Source organism: Triticum dicoccoides, chromosome 4A (genome assembly GCF_002162155.2).
Source record: "Triticum dicoccoides isolate Atlit2015 ecotype Zavitan chromosome 4A, WEW_v2.0, whole genome shotgun sequence".
Taxonomy (NCBI): domain Eukaryota; kingdom Viridiplantae; phylum Streptophyta; class Magnoliopsida; order Poales; family Poaceae; genus Triticum; species Triticum dicoccoides.
The window spans coordinates 386,870,566-386,892,546 of NC_041386.1; positions in this window are offsets into that span (position 1 = coordinate 386,870,566).

Genomic DNA, 21,981 nt, shown 5'->3' on the forward strand with positions numbered 1-21,981 from the left:
CAACACACTCAAAAGAAAGTTTCACAAATCTTGAATACCAAGCATATTATTATTAAGCAAATTACCATGCTATTAAGAGACTCTCAAAATAATTTAAGTGAAGCATGAGAGATCAATAGTTTCTTTAAAACAAATCCACCACCGTGCTCTAAAAGATCTAAGTGAAGAACATAGAGCAAAATTATAATGCTCAAAAGATATAAGTGAAGCACATAGAGCAAAACTACTTAGCTCAAAAGATATAAGTGAAGCACAAAGAGCAAAACTACATAGCTCAAAAGATATAAGTGAAGCACATAGAGTATTCTATCAAATTTTAATTCATGTATGGCTCTCTCAAAAGGTGTGTACAGCAAGGATGATTGTGGCATACTAAGACATAAAGACACAAATAATACAAGAGCTCCAAGCAAAACACATATCATGCTGGTGAATAGAAATATAGCTCCAACTAAATTACCGATGGAAGTGGACGAAAGAGGGGATGCCTCCCGGGGCATCCCCAAGCTTTGACTTCTTGGTGTCCTTGGATTATCTTGGGGGTGCCATGGGCATCCCCAAGCTTAGGCTCTTTCCACTCCTTGTTCCATAATCCATCAAAAGAATTCACCCAAAACTTGAAAACTTCACAACACAAAACTCAAAATAGAAAACTCATGAGCTCCGTTAGCAAAAGAAAACAAAATACCACTTCAAGGTACTGTAATGAAGTCATTCTTTATTTATATTGGTGTCAAACCTACAGTATTCCAACTTCTCTATGGATTATAAACTATTTTACTAGCCATAGATTCATCAAAATAAGCAAACAACAGACGAAAAACAGAATCTATCAAAAACAGAACAATCTGTAGTAATCTGTAGCTAGCGCAAGATCGGGAACCCCAAAAATTCTAAAATAAATTGCTGGACGTGAGGAATTTATCTATTAATCAATTGAAAAAATAATAAACTAAATAGATGAAGGAAATATGCCCTAGAGGAAATAATAAAGTTATTATTTATTTCCTTATATCATGATAAATGTTTATTATTCATGCTAGAATTGTATTAACCGGAAACATAAACATGTGTGAATACATAGACAAACAGACTGTCACTAGTATGCCTCTACTTGACTAGCTCGTTAATCAAAGATGGTTATGTTTCCTAACCATGGACAAAGAGTTGTTATTTGATTAACGGGATCACATCATTAGTTGAATGATCTGATTGACATGACCCATTCCATTAGCTTAGCACCCGATCGTTTAGTATGTTGCTATTGCTTTCTTCATGACTTATACATGTTCCTATAACTATGAGATTATGCAACTCCCGTTTGCCGGTGGAACACTTTGTGTGCTACCAAACGTCACAACGTAACTGGGTGATTATAAAGGAGCTCTACAGTTGTCTCCAAAGGTACATGTTGGGTTGGCGTATTTCGTGATTAGGATTTGTCACTCCGATTGTCGGAGAGGTATCTCTGGGCCCTCTCGGTAATGCATATCACTTAAGCCTTGCAAGCATTGCAACTAATGAGTTAGTTGCGGGATGATGTATTACAGAACGAGTAAAGAGACTGGCCGGTAATGAGATTGAACTAGGTATTGGTACACCGACGATCGAATCTCGGGCAAGTAACATACCGATGACAAAGGGAACAACGTATGTTGTTATGCGGTCTGACCGATAAAGATCTTCATAGAATATGTAGGAGCCAATATGGGCATCCAGGTCCCGCTATTGGTTATTGACAGGAGACATGTCTCGGTCATGTCTACATTGTTCTCGAACCCGTAGGGTCCGCACGCTTAAGGTTATGATGACAGTTATATTATGAGTTTTTGCATTTTGATGTACCAAAGTTTGTTTGGAGTCCCGGATGTGATCACGGACATGACGAGGAGTCTCGAAATGGTTGAGACATAAAGATTGATATATTGGAGGCCTATGTTTGGATATCGGAAGTGTTCCAGGTGAAATCGGGATTTTACCGGAGTACCGGGAGGTTACCGGAACCCCCCAGGAGCTATATGGGCCATAGTGGGCCTTAGTGGAAAAGAGAAGAGGCAGCCCAACATGGGCCGCGCACCCCTCCCCTCCCTTGGTCCGAATAGGACAAGGAGAGGGGGCCGGCCTCTCTCTCTCTTTTCCCCCCTCCGCGAATCCTATTCCAACTAGGATTGGCGGGGGGGGGGGGGATTCCTACTCCCAGAGGGAGTAGGACTCTCCTGGCGCGCCTCTCCTAGGCCGGACGCACCCCCCCCTTTAGTCCTTTATATACGGAGGCAGGGGCACCCCAGAGAGACAGAAGTTGATCTTCGTGATCGTTCCTTAGCCGTGTGCGGTGCCCCCCTCCACCATATTCCACCTCCGTCATATTGTAGCGGTGCTTAGGCGAAGCCCTGCGACGGTAGAACATCAAGATCGTCACCACGCCGTCGTGCTGACGGAACTCCTCCCCGACGCTTTGCTGGATCGGAGCCCGGGGATCGTCATCGAGCTGAACGTCTGCCAAGAACTCGGAGGTGCCGGAGTAACGGTGCTTGGATCGGTCGGATCGGGAAGACGTACGACTACTTCCTCTATGTTGCGTCAACGCTTCCGCTTCGGTCTACGAGGGTACGTAGACAACACTCTCCCCTCTTGTTGCTATGCATCACCTTGATCTTGCGTGTGCGTAGGAAAATTTTGAAATTACTACGTTCCCCAACAGTGGCATCAGAGCCTAGGTTTTATGGTTTGATGTTATATGCGCGAGTAGAACACAAGTAAGTTGTGGGCGATATAAGTCATACTGCTTACCAGCATGTCATACTTTGGTTCGGCGGTATTCTTGGATGAAGCGGCCCGGACCGACATTACACGTACGCTTACGCGAGACCGGTTCTCCCGACGTGCTTTGCACAAAGGTGGCTAGCGGGTGACAGTTTCTCCAACTTTAGTTGAACCGAGTGTGGCTACGCCCGGTCCTTGCGAAGGTTAAAACAACACCAACTTGACAAACTATCGATGTGATTTTGATGTGTAGGTAAGATTGGTTCTTGCTTAAGCCTGTAGCAGCCACGTAAAACTTGCAACAACAAAGTAGAGGACGTGTAACTTGTTTTTGCAGGGCATGTTGTGATGTGATATGGTCAAAACGTGATGAGATATAAGTTGTTGTATGAGATGATCATGTTTTGTTGAAGTTATCGGCAACTGGCAAAAGCCTTATGGTTGTCTCTTTATTGCATAAGATGCAAGCGCCAAATAATTGCTTTACTTTATCGCTATGCGATAGCAATAGTTGCAAGAGCAATAGTTGGCGAGACGACCGTGTGACGACACATTGATATAGATCAAGATGATGGAGATCATGGTGTCATGCCAGTGACGATAGAGATCATGACAGTACTTTGGAGATGGAGATCAAAGGCGCAAGATGATGATGGCCATATCATGTCACATATTTTGATTGCATATGATGTTTATCTTTTATACATCTTATTTTGCTTAGTTTGACGGTAGCATTTTAAGATGATCTCTCACTAATTATCAAGAAGTGTTCTCCCTAAGTATGCATCGTTGCGAAAGTTCTTCGTGCTGAGACACCACGTGATGATCGGGTGTGATAGGCTCTACGTTCAAATACAACGGGTGCAAAACAGTTGCACACGCGGAATACTCAGGTTATACTTGACGAGCCAAGCATATACAGATATGGCCTCGGAACACGGAGACCGAAAGGTCGAGCGTGAATCATATAGTAGATATGATCAACATAGTGATGTTCACCAATGAAACTACTCCATCTCACGTGATGATCGGACATGGTTTAGTTGATTTGGATCACGTGATCACTTAGAAGATTAGAGGGATGTCTTTCTAAGTGGGAGTTCTTAAGTAATATGATTAATTGAACTTTAAATTTATCATGAACTTAGTCCTGGTAGTATTTTGCAAATTATGTTGTAGATCAATAGATCGTGTTGTTGCTTCCTTGTGTTTATTTTGATATGTTCCTAGAGAAAATTGTGTTGAAAAATGTTAGTAGCAATGATGCGGATTGGATCCGTGATCTGAGGTTTATCCTCATTGCTGCACAGAAGAATTATGTCCTTGATGCACCCCTAGGTGACAGACCTATTGTAGGAGCAGATGCAGACGTTATGAACGTTTGGCTAGCTCAATATGATGACTACTTGATAGTTTAGTGAACCATGCTTAACGGCTTAGAATCGGGACTTCAAAGACGTTTTGAACGTCATGGACCATATGGGATGTTCCAGGAGTTGAAGTTAATATTTCAAGCAAATACCCGAGTTGAGAAATATGAAGTCTCCAACAAGTTCTATAGCTAAAAGATGGAGGAGAATCACTCAACTAGTGAGCATGTGCCCAGATTGTCTGAGTACTACAATCGCTTGAATCAAGTGGGAGTTAATCTTCCAGATAAGATAGTGATTGACAGAATTCTCTAGTCACCATCACCAAGTTAGTAGAACTTCGTGATGAACTATGATATGCAAGGGATAACGGAAACGATTCCGAAGCTCTTCGTAATGCGGAAATTGATGAAGGTAGAAATCGAGAAAAACATCAAGTGTTGATGGTAGACAAGACCACTAGTTTCAAGAAAATGGCAGAGGGAAGAAGGGGAACTTCAAAAAGAACAGCAAGCAAGTTGCTGCTCAAGTGAAGAAGCCCAAGTCTGATCCTAAGCCTGAGACTAAGTGCTTCTACCACAAAGGGATTGGTCACTGGAAGCAGAACTACCCCAAGTGATTGGCAGATAAGAAGGATGGCAAAGTGAACATAAGTATATTTGATATACAAGTTATTGATGTGTACTTTACTAGTGTTTATAGCAACCCCTCAGTATTTGATACTAGTTCAGTTGCTAAGATTAGTAACTCGAAACAGGAGTTGCAGAATAAACAGAGACTAGTTAAGGGTGAAGTGACGATTTGTGTTGGAAGTGGTTCCAAGATTGATATGATCATCATCGCACACTCCCTATAAATTCGGGATTAGTGTTGAACCTAAATAAGTGTTATTTGGTGTTTACGTTGAGCATGAATATGATTTGATCATGTTTATTGTAATACGGTTATTCATTTAAGTAAGAGAATAAATTGTTGTTCTGTTTACATGAATAAAACCTTATATGGTTACACACCCAATGAAAATAGTTCGTTGGATCTCGATCGTAGTGATACACATAATCATAATATTGAAACCAAAAGATGGAAAGTTAATAATGATAGTGCAACTTATTTGTAGCACTGCCGTTTAGGTCATATTGGTGTAAAGCGCATGAAGAAACTCCATGCTGATGGGCTTTTGGAATCACTTGATTATGAATCAGTTGATGCTTGCGAACCATGCCTCATGGGCAAGATGACTAAGAGTCTGTTATTCGGAACAATGGAGCGAGCAACAGATTTGTTGGAAATCATGCATACTGATGTATGTGGTCCGATGAATATTGAGGCTCGCAATAGGTATCATTATTTTCTGATCTTCAGAGATGATTTGAGCAGATATGAGTATATCTACTTGATGAAACAAAGGTCTAAAACATTTGAAAAGTTCAAAGAATTTCAGAGTGAAGTGGAGAATCATCGTAACAAAAATGAAAGTTTTTACGATATGATCGCAGAAGTAAAATATTTGAGTTACGAGTTTGGTCTTCAATTAAAACAATGTGGAATAGTTTCACAAACTCATGCCACCTGGAACACCACAGCATAATGGTGTGTCCGAATGTCATAACCATACTTTATTAGATATGGTGTGATCTATGATGTCTCTTACCGATCTATGACTATCGTTTTGGGGTTGTGCATTAGAGACAGCTGCATTCACGTTAAATAGGGCACCATCTAATTCCGTTGAGACGACACAATCTGAACTGTGGTTTGGCAAGAAACCAAAGTTGTGTTTCTTAAAGTTTGGGGTTGTGATGCTTATATGAAAAAGTTTCATCCTAATAAGCTCAAACCCAAATCGGAGAAATATGTCTTCATAGGATACCCAAAGGAGACTGTTGGGTACACCTTCTATCACAAATCCGAAGGCAAGACTTTTGTTGCTAAATTCGGAGTTTTTCTAGAGAAGGAGTTTCTCTCGAAAGAAGTGAGTGGGAGGAAAGTAGAAATTGATGAGGTAATTGTACCTGCTCCCTTATTGGAAAGTAGTTCATCACAGAAATCTGTTCCTGTGACTACTACACCAATTAGTGAGGAAGATAATGATGATGATCATGTAACTTTAGATCAAGTTACTATCGAATCTTGTAGGTAAACCAGAGTGAGATCTGCACCAGAGTGGTACGGTAATCCTATTCTGGAGGTCATGTTACTTGACCATGACGAACTTGCGAACTATGAGGAAGCGATGATGAGCCCAGATTCCGCGAAATGGTTTGAGGCCATGAAATCTGAGATATGATCCATGTATGAGAACAAAGTATGGACTTTGATGGATTTGCCCGATGATCGGCAAGCCATAGAAAATAAATGGATCTTCAAGAGGAAGACGGACGCTGATAGTAGTGTTACTATCTACAAAGCTAGAATTGTCGCAAAAGGTTTTCGACAAGTTCAAGGTGTTGACTACGATGAGATTTTCTCACTCGTATCTATGCTTAAGTCTGTCCGAATCATGTTAGCAATTGCCGCATTTTATGAAATCTGGCAAATGGATAAACAAAACTGCAAAGAGTTGTATACGATGCAACTAGAAGGTTTTGTCGATCCTAAAGGTGTTAACTAAATATGCAAGCTCCAGCGATCCATCTATGGACTGGTGCAAGAATCTTGGAGTTGGAATATACGCTTTGATAAGTTGATCAAAGCATATAGTTTTATACAGACTTGCGGTGAAGCCTGTATTTACAAGAAAGTGAGTGGGAGCACTACATCATGTCTGATAAGTATATGTGTATGACATATTGTTGATCGGAAATAATGTAGAATTATTCTGCAAAGCATAAAGGAGTGTTTGAAAGGAGTTTTTCAAAGAAAGACCTCGGTAAAGCTGCTTACATATTGAGTATCAAGATCTATAGAGATAGATCAATACGCTTGATAAGTTTTTCAATGAGTACATACCTTGACAAGATTTTGAAGTAGTTCAAAATGGAACAGTCAAAGAAAAAGTTTCTTGCCTGTGTTACAAGGTGTGAAGTTGAGTAAGACTCAAAACCCGACCACGGCAGAAGATAGAAAGAGAATGAAAGTCATTCCCTATGCCTCAGTCATAGGTTCTATAAAGTATGCCATGCTGTGTACCAGATCTATTGTATACCATACACTGTGTTAAGAGAGGGAGTACAATAGTGATCTAAGAGTAGATCAATGGACAGCGGTCAAAATTATCCTTACTGGAATAAGGATATGTTTCTCGATTACAGAGGTGACAAAAGGTTCGTCGTAAAGGGTTACGTCGATGCAAGCTTTGACACTGATCCAGATGACTCTAAGTCTCAATCTGGATACATATTAAAAGTGGGAGCAATTAGCTAGAGTAGCTCCATGCAGAGCATTGTTGACATAGAAATTTGCAAAATACATGCGGATCTGAATGTGGCAGACCCGTTGACTAAACTTCTCTCACAAGCAAAACATGATCACTTTTTGGGTCTTAATCACATAGTGATGTGAACTAGATTATTGAATCTAGTAAACCCTTTGGGTGTTAGTCACATGGAGATGTGAACCAATCACATAAAGATGTGAACTATTGATGTTAAATCGCATGGCGATGTGATCTAGATTATTGACTCTAGTGCAAGTGGGAGACTGAAGGAAATATGCCCTAGAGGCAATAATAAAGTTATTATTTATTTCCATATATCATGATAAATGTTTATTATTCATGCTAGAATTGTATTAACCGGAAACATAATACATGTGTGAATACATAGACAAACAGAGTGTCACTAGTATGCCTCTACTTGACTAGCTCGTTAATCAAAGATGGTTATGTTTCCTAACCATGGACAAAGAGTTGTTATTTGATTAACGGGATCACATCATTAGTTGAATGATCTGATTGACATGACCCATTCCATTAGCTTAGCACCCGATCGTTTAGTATGCTGCTATTGCTTTCTTCATGACTTATACATGTTCCTATAACTATGAGATTATGCAACTTTCATTTGCCGGAGGAACACTTTGTGTGCTACCAAATGTCACAACGTAACTGGGTGATTATAAAGGAGCTCTACAGGTGTCTCCAAAGGTACATGTTGGGTTGGCGTATTTCGAGATTAGGATTTGTCACTCCGATTGTCGGAGAGGTATCACTGGGCCCTCTCGGTAATGCATGTCACTTAAGCCTTGCAAGCATTGCAACTAATGAGTTAGTTGCGGGATGATGTATTACAGAACGATTAAAGAGACTTCCCGGTAACGAGATTGAGCTAGGTATTGGTATACCGACAATCGGATCTCGGGCAAGTAACATACCGATGACAAAGGGAACAATGTATGTTGTTATGCGGTCTGACCGATAAAGATCTTCGTAGAATATGTAGGAGCCAATACGGGCATCCAGGTCCCGATATTGGTTATTGACCGGAGACATGTCTCGGTCATGTCTACATTGTTCTCGAACCCGTAGGGTCCGCACGCTTAAGGTTACGATGACAGTTATATTATGAGTTTTTGCATTTTGATGTACCAAAGTTTGTTCGGAGTCCCGGATGTGATCATGGACATGACGAGGAGTCTCGAAATGGTCGAGACATAAAGATTGATATATTGGAGGCCTATGTTTGGATATCGGAAGTGTTCTGGGTGAAATCAGGATTTTACCGGAGTACCGGGAGGTTACCGGAACCCCTCGGGAGCTATATGGGCCATAGTGGGCCTTAGTGGAAAAGAGAAGAGGCAGCCCAACATGGGCCGTGCGCCCCTCCCCTCCCTTGGTTCGAATAGTACAAGGAGAGGGGGCCGGCCTCTCTCTCTCTCTTTTCCCCCTCCGTGAAGCCTATTCCAACTAGGATTGGGGGGGGGGGGGGAAATCCTACTCCCAGAGGGAGTAGGATTCTCCTGGCGCGCCTCTCCTAGGCCGGCCGCACCCCCCCTTTAGTCCTTTATATACGGAGGCAGGGGCACCCCATAGAGACAGAAGTTGATCTTCGTGATCGTTCCTTAGCCGTGTGCGGTGCCCCCCTCCACCATATTCCACCTCGGTCATATTGTAACGGTGCTTAGGCGAAGCCCTGGGACGGTAGAACATCAAGATCGTCACCACGCCGTCGTGCTGACGGAACTCCTCCTCGACGCTTTGCTGGATCGGAGCCCGGGGATCGTCATCGAGCTGAACGTGTGCCAAGAACTTGGAGGTGCCGTAGTAACGGTGCTTGGATCGGTCGGATCGAGAAGACGTACGACTACTTCCTCTACATTGCGTCAACGTTTCCGCTTTGGTCTACGAGGGTACGTAGACAACACTCTCCCCTCTCGTTGCTATGCATCACCATGATCTTGCGTGTGCGTAGGAAAATTTTGAAATTACGACATTCCCCAACAATAGAACTCTTCAAATAAAAATGACAGCAGTTCTCGTGAGCGCTAAAGTTTCTGTTTTTTACAACAAGTTCAACAAGACTTTCCCCAAGTCTCCCCAACGGTTCTACTTGGCACAAACACTAATTAAACACAAAAAACACAACTAAAATAGAGGCTAAATAATTTATTTTTTACTAAGCGGGATCAAAAAGCAAGGAATAAAAATAAAATTGGGTTGCCTCCCAACAAGCACTATCGTTTAACGCCCCTAGCTAGGCATAAAAGCGAGGATAGATCTAATTATTGTCATCTTGATTCTTAATTCTTTTAGCGATGTTATGCTCGAATCCGGGAGGTTCCTTACGTTTCCCTTCATATTCAGAGATCTTGATATCTAAAGAATCCAACTGCTTATTGCAAAGAGTAATCAACATATTCATGCGGTGAAGATTTACGCTAACGCTCCTAAGAGGTTCAAGAGATTTCTGTAAAATCTTAGTTACTTAACAAATTTTCTCAAAAACTTGCGTTTTCTCTTGGGTATGATGGGGCCCCTATTGTTGAGGTAAAGTTCCTACTATACCTTCTATAATTTCATGCGCGATACTGGGATCAATTTCAATAAAATTGCCTTTGGCAACACAATCCAAAAGTTGTCTATGAGACATATTAAGCCCAACATAAAAGTTGCGAAGCAAAATTCTGAAATTTACGTCTAGGGTGCATTTACGATAAGATTCCATCATTCTAAACCAAGCATCCTTTAAGTTTTCTCCTTGCTTTTGTTTGAAGTGAAGGACTTCAAACTCAGGGGACAAAGGAGCAGAAAGAGGACTAGCCATGACGACAAGCAAACAAACTAGCACACGAGCAAACAAGAGCAAACGGGCAAAAGAGGCAAAAAGAGAGGGAGGGTAGAGAGAGAGGGAGAATAAAATGGCAAGGGTGAAGTGGGGGAGATGAAAACGAGAGGCAAATGGAAAATAATGTAATGCGAGAGATAGGGATTGTGATGGGTACTTGGTATGTTGACTTTTTGCGTAGACTACCCAACAACGGCGCCAGAAATCCTTCTTGATACGTCTTGAGCTTGCGTTGGTTTTCCCCGAAGAGGAAGGGATGATGCAACAGAGTAGAGTAAGTATTTCCCTCAGTTTTTGAGAACCAAGGTATCAATCCAGTAGGAGGCCACGCTCAAGTCCCTCGTACCTGCACAAAACGATAGCTACTCGCAACCAACACGATTAGGGGTTGTAAATCCCTTCACGGTCACTTACGAGAGTGAGATCTGATAGATATATTATTTTTAGTATTTTTGGTATAAAGATGCAAAGTAAAAAGTAAAGGCAAAGTAAAAAAGCAAAGCAAGATTAAAGTGATGGAGATTGATATGATGAGAATAGACCCGGGGGCCATAGGTTTCACTAGTGGCTTCTCTCAAGAGCATAAGTATTCTACGGTGGGTAAAAATTACTGTTGAGCAATTGACAGAATTGAGCATAGTTATGAGAATATCTAGGCATGATCATGTATATAGGCATCACGTCCGTGACAAGTAGACCGAAACGATTCTGCATCTACTACTATTACTCCACTCATCGACCGCTATCCAACATGCATCTAGAGTATTAAGTTAAAAATAGAGTAACACCTTAAGCAAGATGACATGATGTAGAGAAATAAATTCATGCAATATGAAATAAACCCCATCTTGTTATCCTCGATGGCAACGATGCAATACGTGCCTTGCTGCCCCTTCTGTCACTAGGAAAGTACACCGCAAGATCGAACCCAAAGCTAAGCACTTCTCCCATGGCAAGAACTACCAATCTAGTTGGCCAAACCAAACGGATAATTCGAAGAGACTTGCAAAGATAACCAATCATACATAAAAGAATTCAGAGAAGATTCAAATATTATTCATAGATAGACTTGATCATAAACCCACAATTCATCGGTCTCAACAAACACACCGCAAAAAGAAGATTACATCGAATAGATCTCCACAAGAGAGGGGGAGAACTTTGTATTGAGATCCAAAAAGAGAGAAGAAGCCATCTAGCTACTAACTATGGACCTGAAGGTCTGAGGTAAACTACTCACACTTCATCGGAGAGGCTATGATGATGTAGAAGCCCTCCGTGATGACGGCCCTCTTCCGGCGGAGCTCCAGAACAGGCCCCAAGATGGGATCTCGTGGATACAGAAAGTTGCGGTGGTGGAATTAGGTTTTTGGCTCCTGTTCTGATCATTTGGGGGTACGTATGTATATATAGGACGAAGGAGTACGTCGGTGGAGCACCGAGGGGCCCACGAGGCAGGGGGCACGTCCTAGGGGGGCGCCCCCCCATCGTGACCGCCTCTTTGACTCCTTGGAGTAGGGTCCAAGTCTCCTAGATCACGTTCGGTGAGAAAATCACGTTCCCGAAGATTTTATTCCGTTTGGACTCCGTTTGATATTCCGTTTCTTCGAAACACTGAAATAGGCAAAAAACAACAATTCTGGGCTAGGCCTCCGGTTAATAGGTTAGTCCCAAAAATAATATAAAAGCGGAAAATAAAGCCCAATATAGTCCAAAACTGTAGATAATATAGCATGGAGCAATCAAAAATTATATATACGTTGGAGACGTATCAAGTCTCGCCCGTCGGCTTTGTCGCGGTGGTGCGGATGGACCACAACATGGACTGGAGCTCGTCAAGACAGTCCCTACCGCAGGCCTTGAGATTCTTCTTGAAGGTTCTTTCCTGGAGGCATCTCAGGACATCTGCATTGGCGCACTAAGCCTGGCCATGGCTCCTGGGTGTGCTACCGAGGCGTAGCATATCTACGTTCCAAGGTTAGCACAATATGTTTTGAAAATGTTGCTAGTAACTGCGAGCCATTGTCAGTGATGATGCGATTAGGAACCCCGAACCGGCTCACAAGGCCCTTGATGAACTTGACGGCCGAGCCGACCGGGATGGTGCGGACGGCCTCCACCTACGCCCACTTGGTGAATTTGTCGATGGCGACGTAGAGGTAGCGGTAGCCCCCGATCACTCGAGGGAACGGGCCCAAGATGTCCAGCCCCCGAACCGCAAATGACCATAAGAGCGGGATGGTTTGGAGGCCCTGGGCGGTCTGGTGGATCTGCTTGGCATGGAACTGACAGGCATCGCACGATCTTACCAGCTCGGTGGCATCATTGAGCGCCATGGGCCTATAGAATCCATTGTGGAACACCTTTCCCATGAGGGTGCGGGATGAAGAGTGATGCCCACAATCCCCGCCATGTATGTTAGCCAACAGCTCACATCCCTGCTCCCTGGAGATGCATCATAGAGAAACATCATTTGGACGTTTTTGGTAGAGCTCACCGTCCTGGATGTGGTACATGGTGGCCTGGCAATCCACATGCTCTGCGTCTTCCTCCTTCGGCAGGGCACCTTGGAGTAGGTATGCCTTGAATTCCTCAGTCCAGCACCCCTCCTGAGGCTCAAGCGCAAGGAGCAGGCGGGCTCCCAAGGTTGGGTTGCAAGCTGGGGCGCCTGAGAGGGGTGATGGAGAGAGCTCCTCCTGAGGCAATGCTTGTCCTGCAATTGGGGGAGCGACTGATTGCTTGAAGAGCCGCTCCTCAAAGACATCGGGCTCCTGAGGTAGACACCGAGACGCCTTCTTGGCGATGGTGTCCTGTGACACCCCGAGACCGTTGCGCCAGGGGTCTTCCAGTTATTCACCATCGTTGCCATGTCATTCGCTTGCGTATTGCATCTTGTCATGTCATCATGTGCATTGCATCATCATGTTTTCAAAACTTGCATTCGTCCGGGTTCCCACAGTTCTCTCCGTTGTCCGTTCTGAGCCCAACCACACTTGCACGCGCCCGCGGCACGTCCGAAATATTATTTTATAAGTGGCCGGAAAATGTTCTTGGAATGGGATGAAAGTTGGCGTGTGGTCTTATTATGGTGTAGATAGACTGCCTGTCAAGTTTCATCACATTCAGAGTTTGTTTGATAGCCCAAACGGATAACTATAGCGGCAGTATAGCTGGTCTATCGTCGGACGTTTTCGGTCTCCGGAAACAGTTGCCGGGTCTCTCTCTTCTCTTCTCTCAGCCCAAAGCTTTCTTCATAGTCCTCTATCAACTGCCAGGCCCCGAAACCCCTCCTTGCACAGTGCATCGACCCCCTCACGTGCGCGTCCGAAAGCTGCCCCGAACCCGACCTGGACAGTTGCCACCATTGGACTCAGATCATCCCCAAACATCTACAAAACATCTCCGTTTTGTTAATTGGGCTTCCTAACCTACATTTTCTCGACCGCCCGATCACTATCGGAGGATCCTAATCATCCCCCTTTTGTATATATATAGAACCTAGTCAATTTTTAGACCCAAACCCTAATTTATAGGAGTTTTGTCCCCGCCGCCGCCGCCACACTCAAATCCCACCTCGGGATCCTCCCATTCCCCACCGAGCCAATCACCAACCTCATCTGCATCCCCGCCTCCTCTTCCCCTCAATCTTCCCCGCAGCCAGCCGGTGCCCGATCCAGGATGGATCGAGGCCACGGCCTCGCACACCTCTGCTTCCCCTGCCTCGCGTGATCCCTGCTCATCCCGAGCACCGGCCGTGCCGCCTCTTCTTCTACTTCACGCCGCTGCCTCGTCAGCTCAGCTGCCGGCGACCAGGGCCAGAAGGCTGTCGTCCCTCTCTGCCTTCTCCTCCCTTCCCTCCTCACGCAGCTTCTCCCGATTCGGCCGTTCCCGGCGAACAGCAGCAGCACCCGAGGCCCCGTCCGCCCGGCCACCGGAGTACCAGCACCGGCGACCAGGATCTTCGCACCTCCCCTGTCTATTCCTTTCCTCTGCCCCTCTCGCTACCTCCTCTAATTCCTCTATCCTTCTCTCTTTGCCTCGAACAGGAAACCTATGCCATGGCGCAAGCACCAGAGCTCTGCATGCCGCGAGCCGCGACCTCCCCGTCCACACCCGCTGCTGCTGCCTCCCCGTCATCATCTTCTAGCCCGCTCCTGCCTCGTCCTCGACCTACCTCGCCCGGATCCGCCGCCGCTCTGTCCCGGAGTCCCGCGCCAAATCTGCCGCCGGCAGTCCTTGCCGCCTTGTTCGTCAGGGAGACGACGAGCACATGGCTCGTCAACGCTCCAGCCGTTGACCCCGCGCCAGGGGACGACTCCCCTCGCCTCTTCCTCTGGGCGCGGCCCATCATCACCTCTGCCGGCCTCCCCATCGACTTGGGCCAAGGCCCATGGTGAGCCTCCAGAGCCCTGCGCCTGTTGGGCTAGGCTACAGTTTTGGCCCGTTCATGTTTTTTTTCCAGATCTATGAATTTCCTAATTATTCTAGTAAACCTATTTTACAGTTTAGTCCCTCTAGATCATGCATTTAATAACTCATCAACGGTGCCTCATATTAAAATGATTTATATATGAAAAATGACTAAAATTTCATCTAGTTTCACAATATCCAACTTTCATGCATGTTTGAGATGTTTAACTTGCTGTTTGCATTAATTTGGCCCTACGTCATGTTAAAATGCTTTAATTCATAACTAAATAATAGTAACTCGGAATTTAATAAAATTTATATGTAAATGGGGTAGAAAAATGCCTAGTTTAACATGGTGGCCTTACTTTGCATGTTTAAAAACTCTAAATTTATGTTTTAGCACAGAACAGTACCTAATCCAAAAATATGCACATGAGGAGTTTCCGGACTTGTTGCTTGTTGTTCCGGCCTCATTTAAACTTGCATAGATAGGTAGTTTTCATTTGTTTCACCCTCTTGCCATGTTTAACAACATCTAATATTGTTGGGTACATAAACGAGATCAAACTAAATAACTTGTCGTGGTGTTTCGTCAATATGCAACTTTGCATATTGAGCTCCACTTAATTTGTAGGATTGCTTGTGCACTTTGCCATGCCATGCCCTCTTTAAACCGGACATGCATCATACTTGGTTGTGCATCTTGCCATGTTTATGTGGTGGTTGTTTACTATGTTGTTTGCTTCTTTCCGGTGTTGCTTTTTCGGGTTGGTTCCGGTAACATCGCGTTTGTGAGGAACCGTTCGACTACGTCCGTTTGTCTTCTTCATGGACTCGTTTTTCTTCCTTGCGAGATTTCAGGCAAGATGACCATACCCTCGAAATCACTTCTATCTTTGCTTGCTAGATGCTCGCTCTTTTGCTATGCCTATGCCGCGATACCTACCACTTGCTTATCATGCCTCCCATATTGTTAAGCCAAGCCTCTAACCCATCTTGTCCTAGCAAACCGTTGTTTGGCTATGTTACCACTTTGCTCAGCCCCTCTTATAGCGTTGTTAGTTGCAGGTGAAGATTAAAGTTTGTTCCTTGTTGGAACATGGAGATGTTGTTCCTTGTAGGAACATGTTTACTTGTTGGGATATCACAATATATCTTATTTAATTAATGCATCTATATACTTGGTAAAGGGTGGGAGGCTCGGCCTTATGCCTGGTGTTTTGTTCAACTCTTGTCGCCCTAGTTTCCGTCATATCGGTGTTATGTTCCCAGATTTTCCGTTCCTTACGCGGTTGGGCTATAATGGGAACCCCTTGACAGTTCGCCTTGAATTAAACTCTTCCAGCAATGCCCAACATTGGTTTTACCATTTGCCACCTAGCCTCTTTTTCCCTTGGGTTCCGCGGACTAAAGGGTCATCTTTATTTAATCCCCTGGGCAAGTGCTCCTCTGAGTGTTGGTCCAACCTGTCAGCCGCCGGTGGCCACCAGGGGCAACTCTGGGCTGGCCTACCGGAAGTTTGGACAATCTGAGTGTGCCCTGAGAACGAGATATGCGCAGCTCCTATCGGGATTTGTCAGCACATTCGGGCGGTGTTGCTTGATTTGTTTTAACTTGTCGAAGTTGTCTTGTAGAACCGGGATGCCGAGTCTGATCGGAATGTCTTGGGAGAAGGTATATCCTTCGTAGACCGTGAGAGCTTGTCATGGGCTAAGTTGGGACTCCCCTGCAGGGATTTGAACTTTCGAAAGCTGTGCCCGCGGTTATGGGCAGATGGGAATTTGTTAATGTCCGGTTGTAGATAACTTGAACCTTAACTTAATTAAAATGCATCAGCCGCGTGTGTAACCGTGATGGTCTCTTTTCGGCGGAGTCCGGGAAGTGAACACGGTGTTGGAGTTATGCTTGACGTAGGTTGTTCTAGGATCACTTCTTGATCATTGTTTTCTCGACCGTGCTTCGCCTTCTCTTCTCGCTCTCATTTGCGTATGTTAGCCACCATATATGCTAGTCGCTTGCTGCAGCTCCACCTCATACCTTTTACCTTACCCATAAGCTTAAATAGTCTTGATTGCGAGGGTGTGAGATTGCTGAGTCCCCGTGACTCACAAATACTTCCAAAACTAGTTTGCAGGTGCCGTTGAACCGTGCAGATGACGCAACCAAGCTCAAGGAGGAGCTCGATGAAGATCTTGTCCTTTGTTTTCTTTCGTTCTAGTTGATCAGTAGTGGAGCCAAGTCAGGACGATCAGGGATCTGTGTAGCATTTGGGGTAGTCTTCTTTTATTTTGGCTCCGTAGTCGGGCCTTGATTGTATATGGATGATGTAATGCTTTATTCATGTATTGTGTGAAGTGGCGATTGTAAGCCAACTATGTATTTTCTTTCCCTTATGTATTACATGGGTTGTGTGAAGATTACCTCACTTGCGGCATTGCTTTAAATGCGGTTATGCCTCTAAGTCGTGCTTCGACACGTGGGAAATATAGTCGCATTGAGGGCGTTACAAGTTGGTAATCAGAGCCTTCCCCGACCTTAGGAGCCCCACTACTTGATCGAATAGCTGGCATTGTTGAGTCTAGAAAAATGTTTCGAGTCATTTCGGATTATATATATCGGAGAGTTTAGGAATTCTTTTTACTCCCCAGTCCCTTCATCGCTCTGGTAAGGCATCCTGACATAGAGTTTTGATTCTTCTCTTCTCAAAATTTCACTAAATTTTTTTTAGGATCACGCGGGTATCTTGGAATCGTTCCAATCGATTTGTGATGAGAACATTGTACTTGGTGCCTCTTGTCATTTAGGGGTTGTGGCAGTGTCCCGGGGAGTTGAGCTCCGAGGTGTTGGCGTCACAATTTTATCGTTGCAGTTCTGGAATACCTGAGATTAGTTTCGCCGACATCGAAAATCTCTTTTATGTAGTGGTTGGTGAGATAACCTCGACGCCACCCAGTACTGGGGCGGGAGTTCGAGAGTATTGCCATAACTCGCATAACGGATGCTTTTCGAAGGTTGAGGTAGACGATTTCCGAAGGTTTCTTGGTTATGTGTTGAAGGATGGATACAGCTAGATGTAGGATTTGTTAGTTTTGGGTGAGATATTATGCTTCCCCTGTATCCCCAACACCTGATTGCATAACCGGAAAATTTCGGGAGCTTATAAGTGGGAATTCGAGTAGCTCCTAAGATATCTTTCCGACACATGTATGATATGAAATTGGGGTTCGACGTCTAGTGGTCCGCCTATCCACGGTTGGTTTTATAGTGGTCTCATTGTGTCTTAAAGAGTCCTTGGCTATGCCGACTCGGGGACGCTTCATATGTCATGTGCACTGCCTTGTACATGATGGTGCTATACAATCGAGCCCGTGTAGGCCCCACCACAAAAACATCGGACGAAATCTCTGTCATATGTTTGTTCCGGCTTATTCTGCAAGCCAATCCTTTGTTTTTGTTTTGAGTTGTGGTATTCGAGTTGCTTCGAAGTCAAGTATTGATTCCATACCTTTCCTTAACGGTGTTCTCATACTCCGATGTGAATACCAATCCTTCATGATAATCGAGATTGCCATGTCAATCTTGTTCAACCGGTGTGTCTCTCTTCAAGTGGATCCGATCACGTCAACATCCGCAAGATCAATTATCAGTTCTTCTCAATGGTGTTTGTTTTATTCGTTCCAAGCTGCCTTTGTTTTCCCACCCACCCACCCTTTTTCTTCAAGGACTCAGATTTCTCAATCAAGTATCATTTTATTGATGAAAGTCTCTTCACTCTTTTCCTTCAATGTTCTTATCTGGTAATTCGCAAGAAGATGCTAACGAAGCTTCTAGTTCATCATTCTTTTCTTCTCCGGTGGATTCAATTCAAGCCTTATGTGCTGATCACATGCTATTTTCCTTGTTTCAAAGGCCTTCTCATACCGGTGCACTTCATAATTATTCACTTCTCGCTATTCATTTGTTCGGGAGTGCTGAAGATATCTCAGAAGGCTCGTCTTGTCTTTCAAGATCAGTTCAACCAATTTCGAGATTGTTATCTCATTCAAGCCATTTAATTCAACCGGTGCATTCTCCCTTTTAAATCGTTATACGGTGTTTTCTTTTGAGTGGGCCCTAACCCACAGGTCTTTTCCCAGGATCTTACCTGACTCTTCTCTTTTTCCGGAGTTATTCTCAAATTCTTTTCTAAAGTTTGACGTAAGAATGATTTATCATCAGTCAAATGTCTTTCTCCAATGTCGGTTAAATTCTTTTCATCGTCGGTTCAACCTTTCAAATTTTCATCTCGGAGTATTTCAACAATTCATGGTGGTGTTCTCATCGGTTTTCTCAACATTTGAAGACCGAAGAAGAATTTCTCTTCAATCTTATCCATTCTCTTAGAGATTCGTGATTCTAGCTTGTTGCCATCCTCTCATAATTGTTTTCGATTGTCAGAATTCTTTTCACCCATCTAGAGCAATTCAAGAGTCTTCTTAGTTTGATTATCCGGAGTCCATCAATCCAGGTTTATTCATTCTCAGATTTCACTTATCATTTTCCAAATCTTATCGGTGCATCGGTCAAGCGATCTCTAATCAGTCGTGGTCCTTTCGTTCTAATGTATCTAGATTGTCTCAAGTATCTTCGTTCTTTTCACAATTCTTATCCCGATGATTCATCCCTTTACTTCGTTTATTTTAATTCTTATGGTGGTTCTTTCAAGATTTCTCTTCCTTCGTTTATCATATCTATTCATTCGTTGTTTCGATTCCACCGGTGTTTCATTGAAGACCTTCCTCAAGTTTGCGCAATATCCCTCTTAATCCTTTCAACGAGAATAAGTAGTTTGCCAAATCCGTTGCTTGTCATCAATCTAAATAGGGGATGGATACGCATAACGTAATTCTTATTCTTGTTTCATCGAGTTTATTCAATTCCCTATTCTGGAGGCTCATCAAAATCCTGATTTCAATTGAATCTTCTCTTTTTCCTGGAGTTCCAACCTTTTTCAATTATTTCACCACGGAGATTCATTTAAATCGGTACAAGGATTCACCTTGTGTTTTCAACTTCTCTTTCCTTCCGTTTGATCATTCTTTTGTTCAATGGAGTTCTTCATGGAGGTTCTACATGATGGTTCATCAAGGATTTAATTCCTTCTCGAAGTGTTCATCGAGATTCTTTTCAGAGGAGATCAAGCATTCTTCATCTTGCAATCCGGAGTGCAATTCTTTTTACCTTATCTTTTGAGGTGGTATTATGTCATTCTTGATAATTTGAGTTCATTATTCATGATTCACTTGTTATTAAGAATGAGGTATTTTAAATCCATCAATCTCGTCATTGGAGTTATCTTGGGTTATATTTCACCTAAAGCTTTCCCTAAGGATTAATGCTATTAATGGTGATAATTTATGATCCAAGTTCTCCATCTACCCTCCCGGTGAAATAGTTCCTCGTCTTCTTGTTCTTATCAATCCAATCTTGTTTTCGTTAGTGGCAGAGTTTCACCTTAAGTTTTGAGATGTTCTCCATATGTAACGCCCCGAGACCGATGTGCCAGGGGTCATCAAGTTATTTGCTGTTGTTGCCATATAATTGTTTGCGTGTCATGCATTGCATATCATGTCATCATGTGCATTTCATTTGCATATGTGTTCGTCTCATGCATCCGAGCATTTTCCCCGTTGTCTGTTTTGCATTCCGGCGCTCCGTTCTCCTCCGGTGGTCATTTCTACCTTCTTCTCGTGTGTGGGGGTTAAACATTTACGGATTGGACCGAGACTTGCCAAGCGGCCTTGGTTTACAACCGGTAGACCGCCTGTCAAGTTTCATACCATTTGGACTTCGTTTGATGTTCCAACGGTTAACCGAGGGACCGAAAAGGCCTTGTGTGTGTTGCAGCCCAACACCCCTCCAAGTGGACCAAAACCCACCTAAACCTCCTCCATCATCTAGAGCGTTCAATCATGATCGCGTGGCCGAAAACCGCACCTCATTTGGACTCTCCTCGCTCCCTCTACCTATATATATGTGTTCCACTCCGAAATTCACGGTTCTTCTCCCCCCCTAAACCCTAGATCTATCTTCCGCGTCGCCGCCGGACGAAAACCCGCAGCCCGGACATGTCTGCCGCCGCCTGCATCCAATTGGGCGCCGCCACCTGTCCTGCGGGCGAGGCCCACTTCGCCGCACCCGCCGCGGCCCGCCCGGGCCCGAGCAGGGCCCCCGAGCCCGGTTGCCGTCTCCCCGCGCCGCCCCGTGCCTCGCCGGAGCGCCCCTGCCTCGCCGCTTTGGTTCCGGCCACCTCCACTGACCTCGCCATCGCCATAGCCGGCGAGCTCCCGTGCCGCCTCCTCCATCGCCGGTCGCCGTCCCGTCGCCGGATCCGGCCGGTTGGACGAGATCCACCGGTCCACCGATCCAAACGCGCATCTCCCGATCCGGATCTCGCCATCCCGCTTCTCCTCGTCCCGTTGACTTTTTGCGGAGGGTATATTTTCACTAAGTCCCCGAAATTCCCAGTTTCATATGCCCATGTTCATCGCATCGTAACTTTGCATCCGTAGATCCGATTCATGCATATAGCATATCAGAATGTTCGCCTCAGAGAGCATATCATTTCATCTCATTGCATCATTTTCATTTGAGTTCATCTTGATGCCTGAAATGATGTTAGAAGAGTGCTACTTGAGATAATTGTCAGGTCTGCTGCTCCATTTAGATATTTGTCATTTTTGCCATGATTATTGTGTGCATGATATGCCCATGAGCTCTACATATGTTTTGTTAAGGGTTTTCCATCTTTCCAGAGGTGCAACCCATGTATTTTTGTGATGTGTGTGGTGACTAGCACAAGCTTGTAAAGTGAGGCACTTTGTAATGCTGATTTCAGAGACTTAGCATTTCCACTAAGTCCTTGAGCTGTTTATCTCATTATGCCATATGTTCATGTTGTTGCCTAGTGATCCGTGCCTCTTTTGAGGATGATCAGTAAGGATGTTTTGTTAATCTTGTAGTGCTCTATCCATCCATGTCTTTTTTTGAAATTATGGACCACCCTAGCTCGAGTCAATCGAGCTCTACTTTTGCTATTTCGTGAATCTGGGTAGATTGTCTACTTGTTAGCAATTATGCCGACGATGTTGTTGTCGATCCGTGCATGCTATGCTATTGTTCTTGCCATGTCTAGCTTGTATAATGTGTATTTTTGATGGGTGTATGCTTAGTTTTCC